The 23,667-nt window shown below is 41.3% G+C and overlaps 1 protein-coding gene and 1 pseudogene across 1 annotated transcript in view; both read left to right on the top strand.

The window, feature by feature from the left end:
• The window catches only part of LOC126593265 (uncharacterized), a 33,105-nt gene that overhangs the window by 8,877 nt on the left and 561 nt on the right, over positions 1–23,667 (top strand). The window lies entirely within an intron of this gene.
• LOC126593553 (uncharacterized) lies at positions 15,281–23,469 on the top strand (annotated as a pseudogene).

Genomic DNA, 23,667 nt, shown 5'->3' with positions numbered 1-23,667 from the left:
AATCTGTTAGCTGATCAATACACTCGTCTCCTTGCTGCCCTTGACGATTCCGTAGCCCCGTCGTCTTCTCCTCAAGTCCATGCCGTCTCTAGTGATGACTTCGCCAAAGGTTTGTTGCCTGTTGAACCATGTCATGGTCACTGGATCCTTGACAGTGGCACCACTGACCATATTACTTCCTCCTCTTCCAATTTGGTTCATCCTTTTGCTTCACTTTTGCCGCATGTCTCCTTGCCTAGTGGTGCCACGACTCCCATTACTTTAACTAGAAATCTTCGCTTAAATTCGTCGATTATTTTGAAGGATGTTTTATGTGTTCCAAATTTTAAAGTGGACCTTTTATCAGTTGGTAAGCTTACAGATGGTTTATCTTGTTCTGTGACTTTTTCCCATCTTGGTGTATTTTGCAGGACTTGGTTTCGAAAGTGACGATTGGTGTGGGTAAACGACGTGGCGACCTTTACTACCTCGTGGCCCTTGCCTCTCTTCCCACCCAACAACCTCTATGCAACATCATCACCATACCTCCATCCCTCTGGTATCGGCTCCTCGGCCATCCTTCTTTTGCTCGTTTACAAGTTTTAGCCTCTAGTTTTCTCAAATGTTCTTTCGATTCTAGTCATGTTTGTGATGTTTGTCCTTTGGCGAAACAAACTTGTCAACCTTTTGGTTTAAGTTCAATTTCAAAAACTTTTCCTTTTTCCTTAATTCATTGTTTTGGGGTCCAAATCGTTAGTCTTCTCTTACTGGTGCTCATTATTTTTTGACTATTGTGGATGATTTCTCTCGTTTTACCTGGGTCTTCCTGCTGAAGCATAAATCTGATACTCAACAAATTATCAAACATTTTTTTGCCTATGTTCTCACCCAATTTAACACCACCATTAAAAGCATACGTACCGACAATGGCGGGGAATTTTATTCTCTTCGTCATTTTTTCTCAGAACATGGGGTTGTTTTTCAAACTTCTTGCGTTTACGCGCCCCAGCAAAATGGCGTTGTTGAATGCAAACATAGGCACCTCCTTGAAACTGCTCGGGCCCTTCGGTTTCAATCACACTTTCCCCTCAAGTTTTGGGGTGAATATGTACTCACTGCCGCCTATACCATCAACCGTCTTCCCACTCGTCTTCTTCACAACAAAACACCTTTTGAAGTCCTTCACCATAAACCTTCGCTCTATGATCACTTCCGTGTTTTCGATTGTTTAGCCTATGCCACCTCCATTCTTCCGACCCCTAAGTTCTCTCATTGGGCTCACCGTTGTATCTTTATTGGTTACCCTGTTGGTCAAAAGGCTTATAAACTCTATGACCTTGACACATATCGCACATTCATTAGTCGGGATGTCATCTTCCATGAGAACCTTTTTCCTTTTGCCTCCCCTCACACCACACCTGTCACGGACCCCCCATCACCACACATATCCCTACCCATCCCCCCTTAATGGATGTCCATTTTCCCACCTCCCCGGGCCCTACACCACCGCCCCCTCCCTCTTTCCCTATTATTTCCCCGCCTTCTGACAACATTCCTAGAACCACACTGCCTAATCCTATTCCCCCACCCCGGCCCCACTAGCTCCTCCACCCATACCCCACCTATCCCCCGTGCCCTCTCCTGCACCCTCTCCACCTCCCCGCGTGTCTTCCGGCTCCCATGCACCCCACCTTATTTAAAGGACTACTTTTACTCGCAGGTGATTCTGCCCCCACACCTGTCCTCGTTTTCGCCACCAGGTTCTACCTACGGTACGCGATATCCCCTATGTAATTACATTTCTTACCATCGTTTATCTCCACATCATATTTCATACATATACTCTGTGAGTTGGGGTGTCGAACCCTCTTCTTTTGTAGAGGCTACCCGTGATCCTAACTGGCGTCGTGCTATGAACGAGGAATTGGATGCCCTCCATGCCAACCGTACTTGGACCATGACTACCCTGTCTTCTGGCAAGGTTCCCATTGATTGTAAATGGGTGTACACACTTAAGCACCATTTCGATGGTTCTATTGAGCATTATAAAGCTCGTTTGGTTGCCAAAGGTTTCACACAGTCGGAAGGTATAGATTATCATGACACATTTTCTCCTACTGCTAAAATGGTCACGGTGCGCTGTCTTCTTGCCCTTGCTGCTAGTCAATCTTGGTCTCTTCACCAACTTAATGTCAATAATGCTTTCCTGCATGGTGATTTAGATGAGGAAATCTATATGTCTCCTTCTCCTGGTCTTCGGCGACATGGGTAGAATCTTGTGTGTCGCCTCCACAAGTCCCTTTATAGTCTCAAGTAGGCTTCTCGTCAATGGTTTGCCAAGTTCACTAGTGCCAATCTTTCTGCTGGGTTTCAACAATCTAAAGCTGACTATTCATTATTTACGAAAAAGTCAGGTACTTCTTTTACAACCTTGCTCATTTATGTGGATGATATTATGATAACAGGCAATGATATGGGTGCCATTGATTCTCTGAAATGTTTTCTCCATAATCACTTTCGGATTAAGGATCTTGGTGATTTAAAGTACTTTCTGGGTATCGAGGTTTCTCGGTCCAAACGTGGTATTTATGTTTCTCAGTGTAAATATGCATTAGAAATTTTCAAAGATTATGGCTTCCTGGGAGCACGACCCATTGCTTTTCCTATGGACGATACAAAACTATCTGACAAAAGGGAACTTCTGAAGGATCTTGAAAAGTATCGGCGTCTAGTAGGGTGACTAATTTATCTTACAATAACTCGGCCAGATATCACCTACCCTGTACATGTTCTAAGTCAGTTTATGCATGAGCCGCGTACTCCTCATATGGATGCTGCACTTCGAGTTGTTCGTTATTTAAAGTCTACCTCGGGTTAAGGCTTATTATTCCGTTCTGACTATCAAGTCAAGTTGACTGCTTTTTCTGATACTAACTGGGCAGGTTGTCCTATTACTCATCAGTCGACTACTGGCTACTATGTTTTCTTGGGAAATTCTTTAATTTCATGGCGAACAAAGCGACAGAAAATTGTGTCACTTTCTTCTGCTGAGGCTGAATATAGAGCTATGTCTGGTGCTTGTTGTGAGATAATTTAGCTACGCTTTCTATTGAAGGATTTGAACATTCCCTTAACCGGTCCATTTGATCTATTTTGTGACAATCAAGCAGCATTGCATATAGCTGCCAACCCTGTTTTTCATGAGCGTACTCGCCATATTGAGATGGATTGTCCTTTTATATGTGATAAGATTGTTGATGGCATTATAACTACCAAGTATATTGGGACGGCAAATCAGCTGGCAGACCTATTTACGAAGCCTCTTGGGAAGGAGAAATTTTCAACCATGTTACGCAAGTTGGGCGTTCTTGACATCCACTCTCCAACTTGAGGGGGAGTGTTAGACAAATAGGAAAGTAGTTAGACTTAAATTGTAATTGTACTCCTAACTTGTAGGAGGAATCCTTGCTACTCAAGGAATGTATTTGTATATATACCCTTTCACGTATCAATATATATTATTCAGCCATATATTATTTTTCTACAAAAGCAAACTAGCAAAGATCCCAGACATATGACTTCACGCCTAAAGAAATTTCATTAAATTAAACGTACAAGAGTTCCCATTAGGGTTCCAACTACAGGATCCTCAAGTTATAATTTCACTGCTACAGAATCGCCTCGTTGCCCGTTCATATACGCCGAAAATTATTGATCTGAAACAGAGATGACACTCCTAAAACTCACTATGTGAAACCTTCGCAAGAATGGCATTGGTGCAACGGAAAGGACAAGTTAATACAATCAAAATGCAGAACCGGTGCCCTTGGTTCTTCCAAGCATCATTTCCTTAGCTTCGTTAATTTTGGATGCAAGGTAATGGCTACCCTCTGCATCTGGATGGTTAGCAACCATCACCCTCCGATGTGCTTCTTGGATCTTGTCTTTAGGAGTAGTCTCCCTGAGAAAGATAATATAGATATATGTACATCAGGTATAGAGGATATATGCACAAAAACTATAAAACAGCGCCCCACAGCTTGCACTTTGTCTTGGTCTTACATTTCAAGACTTGCTCTAATTGAATAAGACCAAGTGTCCATGGGTTCAACTCAAGTCAGGCGTAAAGATACTTAAGTTCGAAATTTTGACAAAAGAATGAACTTCTGAGCTCAATGTCAAGACTTGGAAAATTCACTAATGTTGAACTCAAAATTAACATAGCTTAAGTTACTGAAAACCGATAATGGGAAACATGCTAGTATTATAGATAAAACGCTCTGAGGGAAGTCAGAAACATGGCGCAAGTTGAGCTTCCTGTCATTTACGCTGATGAAGAAATTTCTTGTGAAAATCAAAGGACCTAGAACAGATAACCAATTTTGTGCTAGGCACTCATAAGCTTCCCAAAATTCTATTTGAGCAAAACTTAAAATCTATTGGATGCTACTCAGCTAACCTCAAGTATATCTTGCGTTAATACCACCATTATAGTTAAAAGATTGGTGTCAGGAAGAACATTTTAACACATATATGTCTAAGGGTAAAAAATAATAACCAATTGTTTGGGTTAATATTTAACACTGGGCTTTGTAGTAATGAAGGCCCAAGGACGTCAAAACAAATGAGGACCTGCCCGAGCCCAGTCGATAGGCCCGAAGCAAATTGGAAGCCATTTCAGCCAAGGCATAGGTCACATGCCTATGATTGAAGTGATGGATGACAGAAAACAACTCACTACTAGCCAAAAAGCACTTTCCAATGGCAGGAAGAAGTAAATAGATGATGATTCACTGCTCCCTACAAAAAGATATCAGTTAAAGGCAAGGCAAAAAGGGTTGGGCCAAATTGTCTATAAAAGGAGAAAGGGACACAAGAGACAAGAACACTCAACCAACCAATCAAAAGACATACAAACTCTGCTCTCAAGCTAGTTCGTACCCAGAAAGCTGAATCTTGTCCAGATCCAGTCTTTTTAGCTATAGTTCCCTTAGGAAAAGCCATATTTCGTCTAGTGTAAAAGCTATGCTACCTTCCCTTAGTGTTGTAGTATTGATTCCCTCTAGTAAACTCTATTTACTTTCCATCCCTCGTAGCACACAAACCTTTCTAAACACAAAAGAGAAGTGGCTGCAAGAAGTTTAACCTTGCCCGAGTCTCATTTGGTTATACTTATATGTAGTAGATCTGTTGTTTAACGTACTTTCTGTTACGTATTCAAGTTATTTTCAATTGTTTTCCACTTAAGAGTTTCATTTGTATTCGAATTTGGTTAAGTCAATAAGGCTATTTTTATTAAAAGTAAACTGTGATCGTGGGAATGGTTAGAAGGGCATTGAACTCCCTTCATTTTGGACATACAAGATTATGAACTAAAAGTCTTTATTTACAAGGCAAGAAAAAGAACTTAATGCAGACTTAACCCATATGTGACAATCCTTTGATAAACCAGAAGTTGGAGTAACTTAGGGAGCAAATAATTAACTTAACACACACCTATTAAAAAATCTGTTATATTAAGATAATAGTGGCACACTCAAATCCTTGTTAGTCTTGATTGTGAGCCTTAAGGCTTACACCAAAGGCCCCACAAAGGCACCTTTCAAACTAACTACAAATGTATCTTGCAACACACCAAATAGCAAGAACTTGCCCGACATGCATGAACGTGCCACCTCATCAGGGAGCTGTGTGAGGGACTGGACCTAGAAATCCTGCCTAAACATAGTTTTGTCATGCTCGGTGGGACCCTAATAATCTTGTATGCCAAGAAGAAAGAAGGAACAAAATTTCAGGTGGAAAACAAAGTTTGGACAACCCTATTGTCCGACAGAAGCAAACATGACAGATCACCCGGAATAATTTCCTTCACTGCGCAACCCTGCGATTCTAAAGAGCCCGACTTCTTCTAAGAAGGCAGGTGGGAAAGTCACTATTGAAGACTTACAGGCCACGATGGCACAGGTACTAAGAAGTATGGATAAGATCTTTCTGGAGACCAGAGAAGAAGTTAGTAGACTCTGTTTCTTAACAGGAAATCTGCAGAGAAAGTTGGAGTTAAAGTACTTTACACCAAATGATGGTTATGCTAGGGAAAAGATCAGGGAAGCAAGCCCTGAAAAGGGACCAATGATTCCTTTGTTCCCTTTACTTGAGGAAAAGAAGGACAGAGGGAAAATGAAGGAAGAGGCAGAAACCAGTCGACCCGAAGAGGAAGAATTCCATGAGACCAGTTTGCCCGACCCTTTGTTGCTTCCACTAAATGAAGAAAAGCAGATCGGGCGAGAATGACAGAAGTCTGAAGTAACTAATCTAGTAGGAGAGACAAGTGGAAGAGGTTTACCCATAGCTGCGGGCAAACCCTTCCTTTACATGCCACTACCATTGGCTAATAAGGGAGAAGAAGCTAGGTGAAGGCTGCTGGAACCACAGAGGGAAGCATTTTCAGGCATCGACTATAGCCTGAAGTGGGGAATTTCTTACACCCCACACCACAACATGGCTAACCATCAGCTCAGAAATGAGTTGGCAGAGTTAAGAATGATGGTGGTCCAAAATGCTCAGCCACAGACTCGCCCGATGTTCAGGATAACATACCAGAAGCCCTACATTGAATACATTGATGAGCAGAACCACTTTCCTCTTTACTTCAAGATGCTCGCATTCCCAACCTTCAGTGAAGATGACTGTAATATGTCATCTAGAGACCACATTTTCAAGTTTTCCAACTACTATGTTGCATTTGAAGACAACCCTAACTACAAGTTGAGACTATTTGGGAATTCGTTTGGCATCTCAGTGGTACTCTCTATTATCCCCTAATTTCATTGCTAACTGGGGGCAAATAGAGATGGCTTTCCACGAGCAGTTCTAAAGGGTGGAGCCAGAGATGACTATTAATGATTTAATGGAGGTGAAATAGTATGAACATGAGTCTACAAAGGGCTTCATGATGAGGTTTAAGAGGACGAGGATGAGGTGCCAGTTTCCAATCAATCATGCTCAGCTTATAGCTATTGCCCAGAAGGCTCTAAGGTTACCTTTGAGGAAAAAGTTCTATGATGTGCAATTTAATGAGCTTCAGAAGTTGGTGATTATAGCTACTAAGTATGAAAGGTTGTTGATCAAGGAACAACAAGTGAAGTACTCGTCCAAAGTGCCATTTTTTTTACAAGAACAAAGCCCCGATACACCAATTAGAGTTTGAAGGTTTAGAGCTAGGAGATGGTGATGGTAGTTTAGGAAAAGGAATTGAATTATGTGCAGCAGAGATGACCACTCCCTTCAAACCTTTAACGGTGAAAAGATTGGTCCAACCCGTCAAGGACCAGAAGATTGTGATGAATGATGGATGTTTTGTGCCTATGAAACCCCCAAAGTACTAGGCGTATTCTTTTGATCTAACCAAGGCAACATACATTTATGAGGAGTTAGTAAGGGCTAGGGTGATCTTTCTCGACAACACCAAGAAGATGCCCAAACCAAAAGAGATGAGGGGGAAAAAGTATTGCAAGCTTTACTACACTTTTAAACATTCCATAGCTAATTGTGTGTAGTTTAGGGATAGGATCCAGGACCTCATAGTTAAAGGAAAATGTTGTTAGAGAAACCCCAAGCTAATATGATGATTGATACAAATCCATTCCCAGAGGCCCCTATCAACATGGTTAAACTTAGCTAGGTTAAAAAAGGAAAAACAAAGGCTATCTGGGAAGAAAGAGGAGAAATAAGACAAACTGTTAGACCATTTGAAGGTGTTAGAAGGTTACCTGACAGACCCCAAACAATTGTGATCAAATGAGTAGTTTTATGCAGCAAGTGCCACTGTGAATGTGAGCTAGAGATACCAGCATCGGGTGCCATTATTGACCGAGAGTTAGATATAAGAAAAGAAATAGAAGAACAAGATGCCCGCAGAAGTGTTATTCGGGTAGCTGAGAAAGAAACCTCCAAGAATGTATTCCAAAGGTTATGAGGAGATTTAGAACCAAAAGACTTATTTGAGGTATTTAAGAACTATGAAGCCTTTGAAGAAGCTAAGGATAAAGAAGCAAAGTTGCCAAGATGGGTGGATGTGAAGCCTCTCCAGCCAAGTTATCATAGTAGTGTGAAACAAGGGTGGTGAGAGAGATACAGGAAACCAATTTCCCCAATTACTAAGAAGGATTCAGCTTGACTCGGCCGAAAGTGGTATATAGTAGGGAATGATGGAAAACCTGTTAGGGAGGAAACAACTTCAATGGAAAAGTAAGAAAGAAATAGAAAGAGCCGACAGTAAAGCTGAGGGTGAAGGAGATCATGTACCTCAAAACCTTCACCGAGGAAAGTACAGGATCTTGAGGAAAGCCAAAGAGAATGTGGTGATGATACCTGTATTAGGGTGGGATCCAGAACCCATTTGTTTTGGAACCATCTCACCTGAAAGAGGGATACCTTCACCTCTGCCGATAGAAACTCCTTGTGAAATCCCAAGGCAGTAGCATGGCTTTGGCATAACAAGAGAAGAGGAAGTACCCGAGTTGATGCTACTTAAAGATACCCAAGCATAGATGGATCAATTTGTGTATCAGATTGGGGGAAAGAAAGAAGAGGTGCTTGGACCAAGAAACTTCCATATAAATATGACTTATGTCTTATCAACCATGTTTTGTGTAGAACTAGATCAACCAGTAGCAATGAAATGTGATTATTTAGCACCAGAGCCTATGACAGCACTAGTGAACATTGAGGAGACTAGAAAAGATGAGTTGAGTTCAACAAACTTGCTTGACTTTGCACCAAAAGAGCCCGAGAGGGTTTATTCTGACAAAATGGTCTTCAGCAACCCAAGTCTGGCCTTGGCAAACCATCTGAAAGCCAATATATTGGATAGTTCACCTAGAGGGAGTTCCATTCAAGAAGGTATTGATAGATGGTGAGGCAGAAGTCAATGTTCTCCCACTCAAACAAATGAGGAGGCTATGTAGAAGTGAGGAAGATCTTATTCCCACTGATCTAATAGTTTTTAGTTTCTCTGAGGCCATCACCAGAATATATGGGATATTGCCTTTGGAAGTAGAATTGGAGTCCAAACAAATCATGTTGGCATTCTTTGTGGTAGACAGTAGCTCCATCTATGGGGCATTGCTTGAGAGAGACTGGATTTACCAAAGTCTGTCTGTGTCATCCACTTTACATTAACAAGTTGCCATAAACCATGAGGCTAGAGCTGATGAGTCAGGATTTTGGGAGATTGTGGAAGCTGATCTCGACCATTTCTCCCCACAACCAATGTTGCAGAAGCAAATTTCTACAATCCCAATGTTGGGATCTTCCAGTGTTTAGGTGTTGATAAGAACAGCTGCCCTACCAAGGTGATGGCCCATAATGTAGCGACCCGTCCCCAATTATCACGGCTTTTATAATTTTAATACTCTCTCCCTCATTTCTCTCCTCTCCCATTAGTTCACTCCTCCACCTCATCCTTTGATTGGTCCGTACCCCTCATTTTCTATCATTTCCTTTCCATCACAACCACACACGTGGTTTCACAAATCTCTGCTCCAGCTGGAGCCTTCCAGATAATGATCAAATAACCTTTATGCCTTCAACTTTGTTCATTTATAACATCTTCGTTATAACTTAAAATTTGATCCTGCTTCCGCTCACATGTCCGTAACGTTGAGTACTACCATAATACGCCATGGAAATGAATCTTACATGACACGACAAGGCGGTCAACAAAAGTAAAATTTTTTTCCTCGAAGGGCATTTTTGTAAATTCAGAGAGAGACAACCTGGGTTTCCCCTCGACCCGTTTTTCCTTTTTTGACCTGACTCGACGGAAACAAGGGTTTCCAATCTTTTCTCCATCCAAATTCAAGTGAATTACACCAAATTATCACTTGGAAACAAATCCCTGACCTTCCCTCTCCTTTGTACACCCAAAAATCCATGAAGATTGGCCTCGCACCGGTGGGTGCAATGGTATCTTGCTGTTAATCCACTATTTCTGAAACTATTTCCTTCGATCACCACCACTTATAGCATCTTTTTGAGACGAGGAATAAAGCCCAAACAAGTTTAGGGGCGGCGGAGCTGCGGATTTGATGAATCAAAGAACACCATTTCAAGAGTTTTTGATGGATCGAGCAGTTCCCGAGCAATTCCAGGTGCGTTGGCGGGAAACAACGTAATCCTCATTTCACATTGGGCTTCGGCCCAGGCGCGGTGGCGGGAAACAACGTCATCCTCACTAGCTTGAGCAGTTCCCGAGCAAGAAAATATCTATGAGTGGACCCTTTCTAAACTTACATATTTTTATAAAATATTAGCCTAGCATGCATTTCACATTTCATGATTTGAGTATGTTTTATATTATGCTTTACGAACTACATTTATAGTTTATGAAATAATTATGATTCATCAAAATTACAAAAGGTTATGAATCATTGGATTCTCATATATGGAATTCTATGACTTTTGAATATACCTTATTTTACGGATTTATCCATGGATTTACGATTGTGATTTAAGTGGATCTACGGTTATGATTTATCATGGATTTATGAAATAAGGCTTTGAGCTTGTGAGCTCTGGATTTGATATGAGTTTTTGAGATATGTTTTCGGTGCTTATCTAGTGGGTTAACATATAACACATTCACACAACACGGGTATGTAGATGTCTATGGCCATATGACATAGTTGAGGATATGTGATGTATACGTTTCTTCTTCGGCGTAACCTGGAGTAGTACAACTTCACCTTCGAGTGATGGGGCCTACCATGTTTCTTTATTGGCGTAATCCAGTGTCGTATAGCTTCACCTTCGGGTGATGGACAAGTCCTGCCTTCGAGCGACTATGATACCCGTAGAGAGTATAGTATGGATGAGATTTACGGATTTGCCTTCGGGTGGTTTTACTACTATCTCCGAGCATTGTTTTACGCATACATGTTTTACAAATGTTTTTGAGTGCATGCTAGAGTTTTCAAAAAACTTACTATATGTAGTATTATATGTGTTTTCAAAACAGAGGGTTAGTATGTTCATAAATAAAATGGTTTTCATATTATTAGTATTATTATAAATTTTGGTCCACTCACTTTTTCTATTTTTGCATCCCCTCAGGAGTTAGAATCGAGGCATATAATCCCGGCGTTAGGACTTTTCCGCTTAGGCATCTTCGAGCCTTTTATGCGTAGGTCCCATTCCTCGGTTCGTACCCTTTATATCATAACTCTTTCACATTATTCTTGATTAGTTGTATGCTCTGAACACGATTATGCGTTTGTGTATTCGCTTTCTATTTACATATTTTATCTATACGCATGTTTTTAATGGCTTCGTCACCTTAGGGTGTCGGCCATCACGTGCCTACCTTGATATTTGGGGATATTGGCGTTAGGGCATGTCATAGAAGCTCCTAGAACAAGGGTTTTCTCTCACTAAGGAGGAATGGGATAGGCCTCACATTGTCCTAGCGCACCAACACCAATGATGTCAAAGCAGAAGAGGAATGACTAAGTGATTGCAGTCAGGTCTTTAATAAAAAGACTATTGGTATATGGGAGAGAGAGAAAAGATATTAGAAAAAGCTCAGCCAATGAGGTGGCATAGTGGGGAGAAGAGACTTCAAGCACCAAGGACAGAGAAGAAAAAGAGTTTTTGGGAGAGGAAGTAAAAGCAGCCATTCACATGACTGAATGTATATATGACTTGGACTAGGCAAATGATGTGGCCGAGGGTCCAAAGTCAGTTGAATTTTTATGTACAGAGCCTGATAAACTAGCACCAGAAGTACAAGACCCATTGGAAACCATTAATTTAGGGACTGAGGAAGATCCAAGGCCAATACAACTCTGTTGGAAATTGGAAATCAGGCAAAGATAGTAGACCTTTTGCATGAATTCAAAGATTGCTTTGCATGACATTACACAGAAATGCCTGGATTGGACCCCAGATTAGTAGAGCATAGAATACCTATTAAAGAGGGGTACAAACCTGTGAAGCAAGCACCAAGAAGAATGTCGAAGGAAATAGAAGAGAAAGTCAAAGAAGAGATTGAGAGGCTGGTAAAGGCAGGATTTATTAGGCCTGTAAAGTATGTTGAGTGGTTAGCCAACATTATACCTGTATTAAAAGCTGTAACTAATGCCATCTAGTGTTATGTTGACTATAGAAACATTAATGAAGCCTCACCTAAATATGAATACCTTCTGCCCATGGTTGACATGTCTATTGATGCAGTTGCAAAACATAAAGTTCTATCTTTCATGGATGGAAATGCTGGATATAATCAGATAAAAATGGCTAAAAAAGATATAATAAGACAACATTTAGGTGCCCGGGACATATAGGAGCATATGAATATGTGGTCCTGCCATTTGGACTGAAAAATGCTGATGCTACCTATCAGAGGACAATGAATGCCATCTTTCATGATTTAATCGGGCATAGCATGGAGTTATACATTGATGATATTGGGGTAAAATAAAAAACTGAAGAGCAACACTTAGAAGATCTCAGACAACCTTTATTGAGAATGAGGACCCACAAGTTAAAATGAATCCTAAGAAATGTGCTTTTGGGGTTATATCAGGCAACTTTTTGGGATTCCTTGTGCATCAAAGGCGAGTGGAGATAGACAAGAACAAAGCTCGGGCTATAATGGAGTCATCTTCTCCTACCAACAATGTGCAATTGCAAAGACTATTAGGGAAGATCAACTTTTTAAGAAGATTTATTGTTAATTTGGCGGGCAAAATCTACAATTGACTCCATTATTAAGGTTGAAGAATTAAGATGAGTTTGAGTGGGCCCCTCAACACCAAGAAGCTTTTGACAAAATAAAAGTCTGTCTAGCATCTCCACCAGTGCTCATGCCCCCATAGAGGGGGAAACCTTTGAAGCTCTATATCTTTGCCTTCGAAAAGTCAATATGAAGCTTACTGGCCCAAAATAATGAAGGAGGAAGGAGCAAGCAATATACTACCTCAGTAGGATCCTGACTGAGGTAGAAACAAGATATACCCCAGTTAAGAAGCTATGTTTAGCTTTATACTTCATTACCTGTAAGTTAAGGCATTACATGTTGCCTTGCCACATCCATATCATTGTCAAGACTGATGTGATCAAATACATGCTATCTAAGCCAATGCTAACTGGAAGAATTGGGAAGTGGATTCTGGCGGTGTAAACAATAGGGCAGAGTACAAGGCATTGATAATTGGTTTGGAAATCCTGATAGAGTTGGGGGCAACTGAGGTTGAGATATATGGTGACTCTGAGTTAGTGATTAATTAGTTAAATGGAGACTACAAGTATGGCAGGTTATTATTTGGCAGCTACTCAGTTGTTAAGCTATTGGGGCACTGAAGTATCAGTCAACCATGTCCCCAGAGAGGTAAATTTAATTGCCAATGAGATGGCACAATTGGCTTTTGGGGCATATATTTAAAAGAGAAGATTTAGGGGAATGTAGAAGTTTAAAGAAGGAACCTCCATTCTATCTTCGAGAGAGGGTTCAGCTTGGATATAATGACCAAAGAGACTGAGATAAAAGACTAGAGAACACCAATCATTTAGTACTTAAAAGATCATTCTTCTCCCACAAGCAAGAAAATTAGGCAGCAAGCAACCAGGTTTGTCATATGGGATAAAACTTTGGTAAGGAAAACTCCAGATGGGGAAAATTTACCCAGCTTCCAGCAAGGGGCACACCTTCATAATTGTGGCAATTGACTACTTTACCAAATGGGTGGAAACTTTAGCTGTGAAGACCATTAATTCATCTGCTGTGAAGAAGTTTATTGAGACTAGAATCCTACATAGATATGGGGTGCCCAGACAATTGTCATAGACAGAAAGCCATCTTTTATCTCAAAGAAGTGGAGGAATTTGCAAAAAAATTCAAGATAAAGATAACCCAATCTAGCCGTATTATCCCCAATCAAATGGTTAAGCAGAAGCTAGCAATAAGATCTTGGTGAATATTATTAAGATTATGGTAGTAGATAGCCAATAAAGATGGCATAAGAAGTTGGGAGATACTCTTTGGGCTTACAGAACCTCAAAGAGAGCAGGAACGGGAACCACCCCTTATATATTAACCTTCGGGCAAGATGTTGTGCTCCCCATGGAGATCAATATAAGTTTTGTGAGACTTAAGAACTAGTTTGGACTATATAGTGAGGAATATATCCAGCTATGTGTCAAAGGATTGAAGATTTAGATGTAGCTCGTATTGAAGCCTTGAACAAGATCCAAGAAGGAAACAAAGATGTTGCCCGAGCCTACAACAAGAAAATGAAATTGAAAACCTTCAAGGAAGGAGAGTTGGTATGGAAGACAGTTCTACCCTTAGGAGCTCAAGTTAGAGGTTTTGGGAAATGGAGTCCCACTTGGGAAGGCCCTTTTATCATCAACAAAGTGTTAGATAGATGAGGGTATTACTTGGCACATTTAGAATGAAGTTTGCAGAGACATCCAGTTAATGCTAAGTTTTTAAAGAAGTATCACCCAACTATGTGGGATGTTAGAAATTGTTATATTGAGGAAGTTTAAACACTGTGAGGAATGGTGAAACCCTTTTATGCATTTAACACAATTAAGCCTTGAAGTATAAATAGACAAGTAGAAAATGAAGAAGGAATTGACTTTTCATTTCATTTCATAAAGGAAGGTTACAAAAGCCATAGCCTAACATTTTTACATCCTTAGCTAATGCAACTATCCTAGAGTGATACGTCTGCATGATGGTGAAAATTTAGCCTGGCTCTTCTAAAGCAGTGTTGCTGTTTGCTAGTTAGGCTTTAGCATCATCTACTTCTAGATTGTCCTTCTTCATTTCTTCAATTTTTTGGTAGAGCTTGCTCGAGAAAGTCATTTGCTCGACCTTCAATGTAGTGAGCTGCTTCTCCAACTTTTGGATTTCAGAAGTCACCACCATAATCCTATCTTCCATGGTTGAGCCCTCATCCACCAGATGCTGCAGGGAAGTTGAAGTTATGGAATGCTTCCCCTTGTAGCACTTTATTCTGTTAGATTGCCTTTCAGTTCGTTAATGCTGATCCCTCAGAGCTCAAAAAATGAGATAAATGACTCATATTGCCACTTTGACATCTGCTGAGCTTTGTACAACTTAGTCAGAGCATTCTCAGCTTCTTAGAGTGCCTTGAGGCTGAAGAAGGCCGTGAAGTCTCTTTGCATCCACTCATTGAAAACCCGGCATTGATCTTGAAGGTTTTGGGGCTCAAAGAGGCTCCTTGGAGACCTCAGCCTTGTCTTGATTTGCCCAAATTCTCTGACCAAAGAGGCCATGGCTGGAATGGATGCCAAAGGGGGAAGTATTACTCCAGCTCTTCCAGAGGCAGCAACGGTGGAATCAGCTTCAGTGGAAATGGAAGGAAGAGACTCAGAAGTGGAAGTGGTAGTAGCAACCTTTCTCGGCCTAGGGATGAGGATCCCTGTGACTCCAGAGGCCTTGCAAGGTTGAGGGAGGACCACCTTGCGCATGGAAGGCTAGGGAGGACCACCTTGTCGAATTGAACTAGGAAGTGGAAGTCACCACTATGGCCGGATGGGAAGTAAAAGAGGTAGGGGTTGAGGTTTGCTCGACTTTAGGTGCAGATGCACCAACCCTTGCCTAGAAAATAATAAAAGTGGTTGTTAGTTTTGAAACTTGGAAAATCACAAACTTGACCAAGATTGAGAGAAAAGTATACCTTTGAGGGCTTGACCTGTGGAGGGGAAAGATGCACCGATTAGGCTGGAGGAGAAGAAGACTTTGGTATCCTATTTCAAGCAAACAACAAAGAATTCGCACAAGTGTTAAGGAAAGAGAAGTTCAAAATTAACTTAGTACTCAAAGTTTGAAAGAGCTATACTTTCAACTCCTCGAGGATCTTGGCGAGGACTTCCTTATTTTCTTGTTGCACTTCTGCGTCCGACTGTCATTCTTTGGGAGTGAGGGAAAGTTTCTTAGTAGTTGGAGGCTTTGATTACAAAAGAAAGGAGGATTCAAAATTCAAAATTCAAGGGAATCAAGGTCGAAGAGGAGAAACCAAGTCTAGAATACTTACTAGCAACTTTCTGCTTCTTCCTGCCCGCTTCGACTGAATGGACAGAGGAAGGTTTGGAGCTCTGAGAAGTTTGAGCTCTAGTTCTCTTCTGAGTAGGAGTAGCTCTTGGGCTAGGCAAGGCTAGTTGAGCTTGATGCCTCTTTTCAGGCTTAGAGTCTGAAGACTCCACCACGGTAGCCCTCGCCCGACGATGAGCCCTTGTCTCCACCTCAGGTTCAACCTCGGCCTTTGAATCACTGAAGAGCTCAGAGATGTCTTTAGCATCCCCAATAGATTGGCTGGACCCCACTCAATGCCTTACTACTTCTGTAGCAGCTTTTTAGAGAACCCAGACGTCTGCAGCCTTATTCTTTGGCCCGACATCCACTTATTCCGTGTTGCCTTGGGTTGTAAGACCAAAACAAGAGTTAGCAAACCACAGATTTCAAAAGCCTCATAAAAGAAAGCAAAACAGAAGTAATATGATTTACCTATAAGTAGAAGCTTGTTCTTTTGGTTGATGGCCTCCTTCCAACTCTTAAATTCATCATTCTTGGGGGGATACTTAAAGAAAACCTGCCTGAAGAGCCGATCGTGCGTCACCTTGATGTCATTGTCATACTTCTTTGACCACCTGGCCTCCCACCAAGTGGCAAAAGAGGGAGTTCACTTAAAATTCAAGGCCACGGGCTTGTAGGCGATCATACTCATCACCTCTAAGCTATGCCGAGTTATCCGAAATGTCACCTCAGGGGGAGAGCAAATGCGGTAGGAGGTCCTACAGTGCATGGAGTTGAAAAAGAGCACTGGGATTACCTGCCTGAATCCCAGTTGTCTACCACAGAAGTTGGGATACTAGACTTCTAGCCTTTATTCGTAGCCCGTTCGGTTGCTTCAAACTCTTGAGGCCAGATTCCTCTGTTGGATACATCTTATGAATTTATCCTTGCAAAGGTCGCTGACATCCTCTCCAAAAGCATTTTGAAATATTTGGTCTGAGAACCAAGGGTACCTTCTAAGAACAGTGGCACCTTATTCCAAATCTGCCCGAGTACGATAGATTCAAAAGAAGTAGAGGCAGGCGAGGGTGGAGTGGTTCGTGATAGAAGCATCTACTAGGATGCGGGCTGGAGCTGCTTCCTCGGGGAACTCCAAGTTGGCCGCCCGAAATTCCGGGAAGTACCATTGCAACCAAAGTTGAACATCTAGGTAGGCCCGTTGAGGTTGGTGTCGAATGGCTCGCCCTTTGTCATTTCATGGAAGAGATGGTAAATGTGTGCTAGGATGAAGGGCCTCGTAACAACGTCATCAAAAGAATGCAGTGCCTCTACCAAGGGAATCAATTCCAGCTTTACTCACTTTGACTTGTTTGGGAACATATGTTTGTTCAACCAATAGAGGAGGAAGTACATATGTTTCTGAGCCTTATCTGCAGTGGGAGATGGCGAGCTGAACATCTTATTGGCAAATGGAATGAAGCTCGCGAAGGAGGTTCCATAGCTTTTGAAAGTGGATGAGTTATATTCCAAATGAGCGATGGATTCCAAAGCCCATGAACCTTCAGTAGTTGGGCAAGAGATAGATGACCAATCGTGTGTAATGTCCACACATCTGCCCAAGGGCCTTAGGCCAAAGACTTGAGCCATGTCCAGGACTGTGGGAGTCATGAGACCCATTCTAAAATTGAATGTGTTGGTCCCATTGCTCCATAAGAGGAGAGCAGTGGTTAGGATCTCGGGCTTGGCTATTACAGTGACCTTGGAAAGCATTATAAGCTTGTTGATGCCATTTGCCATCCACTTCTGCTTCTAGATGGGCTCGAGCTTGTCCACCTATTATGTCTAGGCTTCATCCTTCATCAGTAGGAAGCCTCTTCTGAAGTTCGACCATTTGGAGGCTGAGATTCCAGCCTCGACGGAGTCAAGGTTTGGGGTGAACCAATTGGCAATGGGCATGTTGTTCTCCACTGCACCAGGGACTCTAGTAGTCCAAGCAGGCCCTAGAGAATGCACTCACTCCTCATTCTTCAAAGAAAATCGACAGGTTCAGGCCAGCCCGAGGGTGATGAAGGCTGTTGAGTTGGCGGCGTAAATTGATGATCCCCTATCTGGACTCGCACGCATGGCGAAGTTTAGGTGCCATGGTTGATTTTTGGAGAAAAAGTGAAGAAGATTAAGGGCAAAAAGCAAGAGAAGGCTGAGAATGCAAAAGGTTCTGGGAATTCTAGAAATTAAGATAGATGGGATTGCTAGAAGTGATGGCTAAAGAAATTTAAATGGAAGTTATTTAACGGGCAGTTAGTTAACGTTGGAGATCGTGGGTTAGTGCAAATGTTTATTCATAAACGGCTGAGTAAATGGCGCAAGTCCCGAGTTAAAGCATGCAGTTAATGTTTAATCATTATTAATGTCTCGGTAACAGACTTAATAGTGATTAAAGGGGGCACTGTTTGGATTAATATTTAAAATTGGGCTTTGTAGTAATGAAGGCCCAAGGACGCCAAAGCAAATGAGGACTTGCCTGAGCCTAGTCGATAGGCCCGAAGCAAATTGGAAGCCATTTTAGCCAAGGCATAGGCCACATGCCTATGATTGAAGTGATGGGTGAAAGAAAACAACTCACGACCAGCCAAAAAGCACTTTCCAACGGCATGAAGAAGTAAATGGATGATGACTCAGCCCCTCCCAAAAAAAAAGATATCAGTTAAAGGCAAGGCAAGAAGGGTTAGGCCAAATTGTTTATTAAAGGAGAAATGGACACAAGAGACGAACACTTAACCAACCAATAAAAAAACATACAAACTCTGCTCTCAAGCCAATTCATGCCGATAAAACTGAATCTTGTCCATATCCAGTCCTTTTTAGCTATAGTTCCCTTGGGAAAAGCCATCTTTCATATAGTGTAAAAGCTTTGCCACCTTCCCTTAGTGTTGTAGTATCGATTCCCTCTAGTAAAATCTCTTTACTTTCCATCCCTCTTAGCACACAAACCTCTGTAAACACAAAAGAAAAGTTGCTACAAGTAGTTGAACCTTGCCCGACAAGGTTAAATCTTGCCCAAGTCTCCTTTGGTTATACTTATATGCAGTAGATCTGTCGTTTAACGTACTTTCCATCATGTATTCAAGTTATTTTCAACTATTTTCCACTTAAGAGTTTCATTTGTATTCGAGTCTAGTTAAGTCAATAAACCTGTTTTCAATAAAAGTAAACTGCGATTGTGGGAATGGTTGGAAGGGCCTTGAACTCGCTTCATTTTGGACATACAAGATTATGAACTAAAAGTCTTTGTTTACAAGGCAAGAAAAAGAACTTAAGGCAGACTTAACCCAAAGGCCCCGCAAAAGTCTTTGATAAACCAGAAGTTGGAGTAACTTGGGGCTCAAGTAATCAACTTAACCCACACCTATTGAACAATCTATTATACTAAGATAACAGTGGCATGCTCAGATCCTTGTTAGTTTTGATTGTGAGCCTTCAGGCCTACACCAAAAGTCCCACAAAGGCACCTTTCAAACTAACTACAAACTTATCTTACAGCACACCAAATAGCAAGAACTTGCCCGACAAGCAAGAACGTGACACCTCCTCTGGGAGCTGTGCGAGGGATCGGACCCAGAAATCCCGCCCGAACACAAACTTCGCAATTCTAAATAACCTGATTTTGGCTGCAAAGAAGGGTGAAAGGAATGAACCACAGCCCGCTGGAACATATTTGCTGCTGATCTAAGGTTAATCTCCTAATTCCAAATAACAGACGTAGCTTTACTGTAGGGTTTGGATTAGATTGGTATTGATTTTTATTAACAGAGGTAGCTTTACTGTAGGGTTTTGATTAGAGGTAGTACTTCGAATGGTGAAAGGCCAGGATTAAGGATATCGTTCTCTTCTTGTTCTGGGTTAGAAATTCCTACTCCTGAGCCTCTTTCTTTGCACGTTCCCAAAGACTAGAAAAACCAAAATAGCGAAATTCATGGGCCCTTCCGGAACAGATACAGAAACTCATGGGTCTGTCCTTGCTACCCAATCGTTTGGTAAACAGGAGTAATTCGAACAATTGAAAGAGGCTAGGCCCAAGGTTGTGAAGGAAGCAAGGAATACTAATAGGTACAACACGAAATAGAAGGATCCGGCTTCCGACTACAACTAAGGGAGGAACTGCTAATTACATGGTGAGTTCTAAACAAAAATAAGCTCCTTCAGACTTGCTTAAGGCTCAACCAATCCAACGATCAAATAGACCTAAATCCATCTATTCCATTCTAGATATGTAAGGCAGTTGAGCTGCAATTGCTTGAAAAACTCCACACCCGAATAATAGACCCATATTTGGGGAAACTTTAGCAACGGAAACGTTTCAAAGAAATTTTTATGCCATCACTGCCATAATGTAAGATTAACCTTGCGCAAAATAGTTTCCATGACTCAAACACAACACAGATTCATATATATTTCAAAAAGGGGCAAGTTGGTACCTCACTCCAAGTATGAGAGCGGCTTCCCTTTTGGTCATGGTAGATTGAAAACCACCCTTATGGAATTTCCGTAGTCTAGCTGTAGGTGGTCTTGCTTTGAACGCTTGCCAAGCCTGAATGCTATATCTACCAGCATATGCAGCGGCAGCTACAGCAATTCCTTGAATGAGTTTTTGCGTGAGGAGCGCGATCCGGCTCACGCTTGGCCGGTTATACTCTTGGTGTTCATTCTTGCACTTTCAGGTATATAGTTTTGCATTTGTTAAATGTTCAAAGTTTGTTGATTATACAGTTGTTGCATTAATTTGATTGTGATAATGGCATAAATATTTTTTTTTGTTATTCATAAGGCTATTAATTTACTGTGTGTGTTTTTGTGATTAAGGTTTTTGATCTGTTTCGAAATGTTTTGAGAGGAGCTACTACGGATCTACGTACTTTTTTTGGATAGGGCTTTCGCATTTTTCATGTTCTATTTTTGCTCCTAATGCTTTTCAGTTAGTGTTCGGGTTTTGTTCTTTTGATGTACCTTATTCAACGGTTGAACAACGTGTTCTTGAGCTCGAGTCTTTCCCCGCTTGACCAATGGATCATGAGTGGCGACATTTGATAATATATGGACTGGTTGTCATTCAGTTAGCAGAAAGTTGATGCTTAAAATTGCATAATTAATTTTTGCATGGAACCTTCCAATTGTAAGCATACTGTTAAGGGAAATGTGGTTTCAAAACTGAGCAGTCTCTTTTCCTTTTTTTCAATCTGCGATGCTATGTTGGGGTTTCCATTTTCGCCTCTGTGCATTCCCTAAATAGTTTCTAGGTGATGCAACTTTACTCTGTTTCATTTGATTAAGTCTTGTGAAGAGTTAACGAGAAAAATGCTCTATGATTCCTGGAGCCATGCTGGCAAGGATTGTATTCCTCTGGATAAGGCTATACTAGTCTTCTGAATGTTGATAGTTTTGGTGCAATGAATAAATATAAGAACGAAATTACTTGAATCCGTCCTCGATGAAGTGGTTTTGGTATTCTTATTCGGCCTTTTTGTATGTAGTGGAATTATTATTTCTTTAACTTTCAACTGTCCAAGAAAAGCTTTTCTAGATTGGTCATTTTCTTTTGAACAAAGAAAGCTTTTTCAGTAGGAGCTCCAAAACTTGATTTTGACTGCAGTATACATTTGTGTTCTTTCGTGGTATAAGCATGATCTGATGTGTCTACGTTTCTAAACATGTGCAGCTATAAATGTCAATACCAACCATGACAGCTTGGTCCGATCAGTGAAGAAAGTGCAAATACATCCTCCTAGTGCTAGTCATGTACTACTTCCAGACGGGAGACGATTGGCCTATCATGAACAAGGTGTCCCAGCAAAGGGCACTCGATTTTTACTGATTGCTCCACATTCTTTTCTTACATCTCGACTTGCAGGTAAATAAATCACTGGTACTGCTAAATTATTTTTGGTGGTTAGAATCTTGGAAACCATAATCTATGCTCTTGCTGAAGAGTATTTGGAATAAAGATATCATACACCGGTTTTTTCCTCCTTCTCCAATTTATTATTCTTTGTTCTCAAAAGGTATACCCGGAATAAAGATATCGTTGCTTGAAGAGTTTGGTATCCGCTTGGTCACATATGATCTTCCTGGTTTTGGGGAGAGTGATCCTCATCCCAGCAGGAATCTTAACTCATCGGCATTGGATATGCTATACTTAGCAAATGCTATTGGTGTTGATGACAAATTCTGGGTGCTGGGCCACTCAAGTGGAGCGATGCATGCTTGGGCTTCTCTCAGATACATTCTTGATAGAGTTGCAGGTATATTACTCGTTTTCTGAAAATTTACGACCATGATTTAATTTCTATTTGGGTTCTGTGGATGCTTAGCATAATAGTATTCAACACCCAAAATCCGAACCTTATTTATGTGCACCCTTATGTTCTACCACTTCTCTAAAGATTTATCAGGAATAACTTGCTGTGTTATGAATCTTGAGTGAACTTGCAGGTGCAGCCATGGTGGCCCAATGATTAATCCCTATGAGCCGGGTATGACTAAAGAGGAGAAGAAAAGGACTTGGGAACCATGGGTTCTACGAAGGAGATTAATGTATTTTTTAGCTCGTAGATTTCCAAAATTTCTCTCCTCTTTTTATCGCCGAAGCTTCCTATCAGGGAAACACGACAGAATTGATAAATGGTTGTCTCTCTCACTGGGGAAGAAGGTGAGCTCACTGTCATCTAATCCATGAAATATCCTGCAAGGTTGAAAACCTTTTTCTTCCCCGCAGTCAGTGCCAGCTTTAAACAGATTTCTATGTTTCTCATTTCTCTTAAAGCAAGGCATGATCATGCATGCCAGTATATTTTTGTGTTTATAATAAGACTGCTTTTTTCTGCCTTTGGTAGATTAACAATTTCGTATTTATAGTCACTCTTTAAAACCTGCACTCCAGACCGCTTCACACATATTCAGGTGTATTCATTGCACAAGGTGTCAACTTTCATATTCTTGATACGTGCAGGATGAAATTCTGATTGAAGATCCAAAAGTTGAGGAACACTTGCAAAGGGATATAGAGGAGTCGATCCGCCAAGGGAGTATCAAACCCTTCATGGAGGAAGCTGTCCTACAAGTATCACGGTGGGGTTTTAGTCTGGCAGATCTTCAGGCGCAGAAACAGTGTCAGCGAAGAGGATTTCTTGCTTGGCTCTGGAACAGTGAGGCAGAATGCATGCTGACTGGATTGCTTAACTCCGCCTGTGTAAGTTTATCTTACATTGCCGGTCCCAAGCCCGGATAAAGGAGGAGGGGGAGGGCGTCAGGTAGTCGACAGCCGGCACTCCTCGGTTACGTCGAATCCTTATGAAATACATATAGAGCAGGTTGGTGCATGTATTTTATTATTTTTACCTCGTATTTCTTAATTGCCTATCCAACGTTTGCTGCTCTGGTGTTTCTACTATGAATCTTGCGACATTTTACTTTTGTATGCGGCTGGTTTTGCGGGGGTCAGTTCTATCATATGCTGAAATTCGTAACTGAGGACTTAGAACTACTCTCATTCATAATGCATGCATTAACATCGGTGCAACTTGGCTTGAGAATTTTGTTAATGACATTATGCCTAATGAAAAATGTGCAGGGAATGGATGATATGGTAGTCC

Source organism: Malus sylvestris, chromosome 12 (genome assembly GCF_916048215.2).
Source record: "Malus sylvestris chromosome 12, drMalSylv7.2, whole genome shotgun sequence".
In the NCBI taxonomy this organism is placed as follows: Eukaryota; Viridiplantae; Streptophyta; class Magnoliopsida; order Rosales; family Rosaceae; genus Malus; species Malus sylvestris.
Note: the sequence above shows the minus strand (reverse complement) of the source record. Positions and strands in the feature narration are given on the sequence as shown.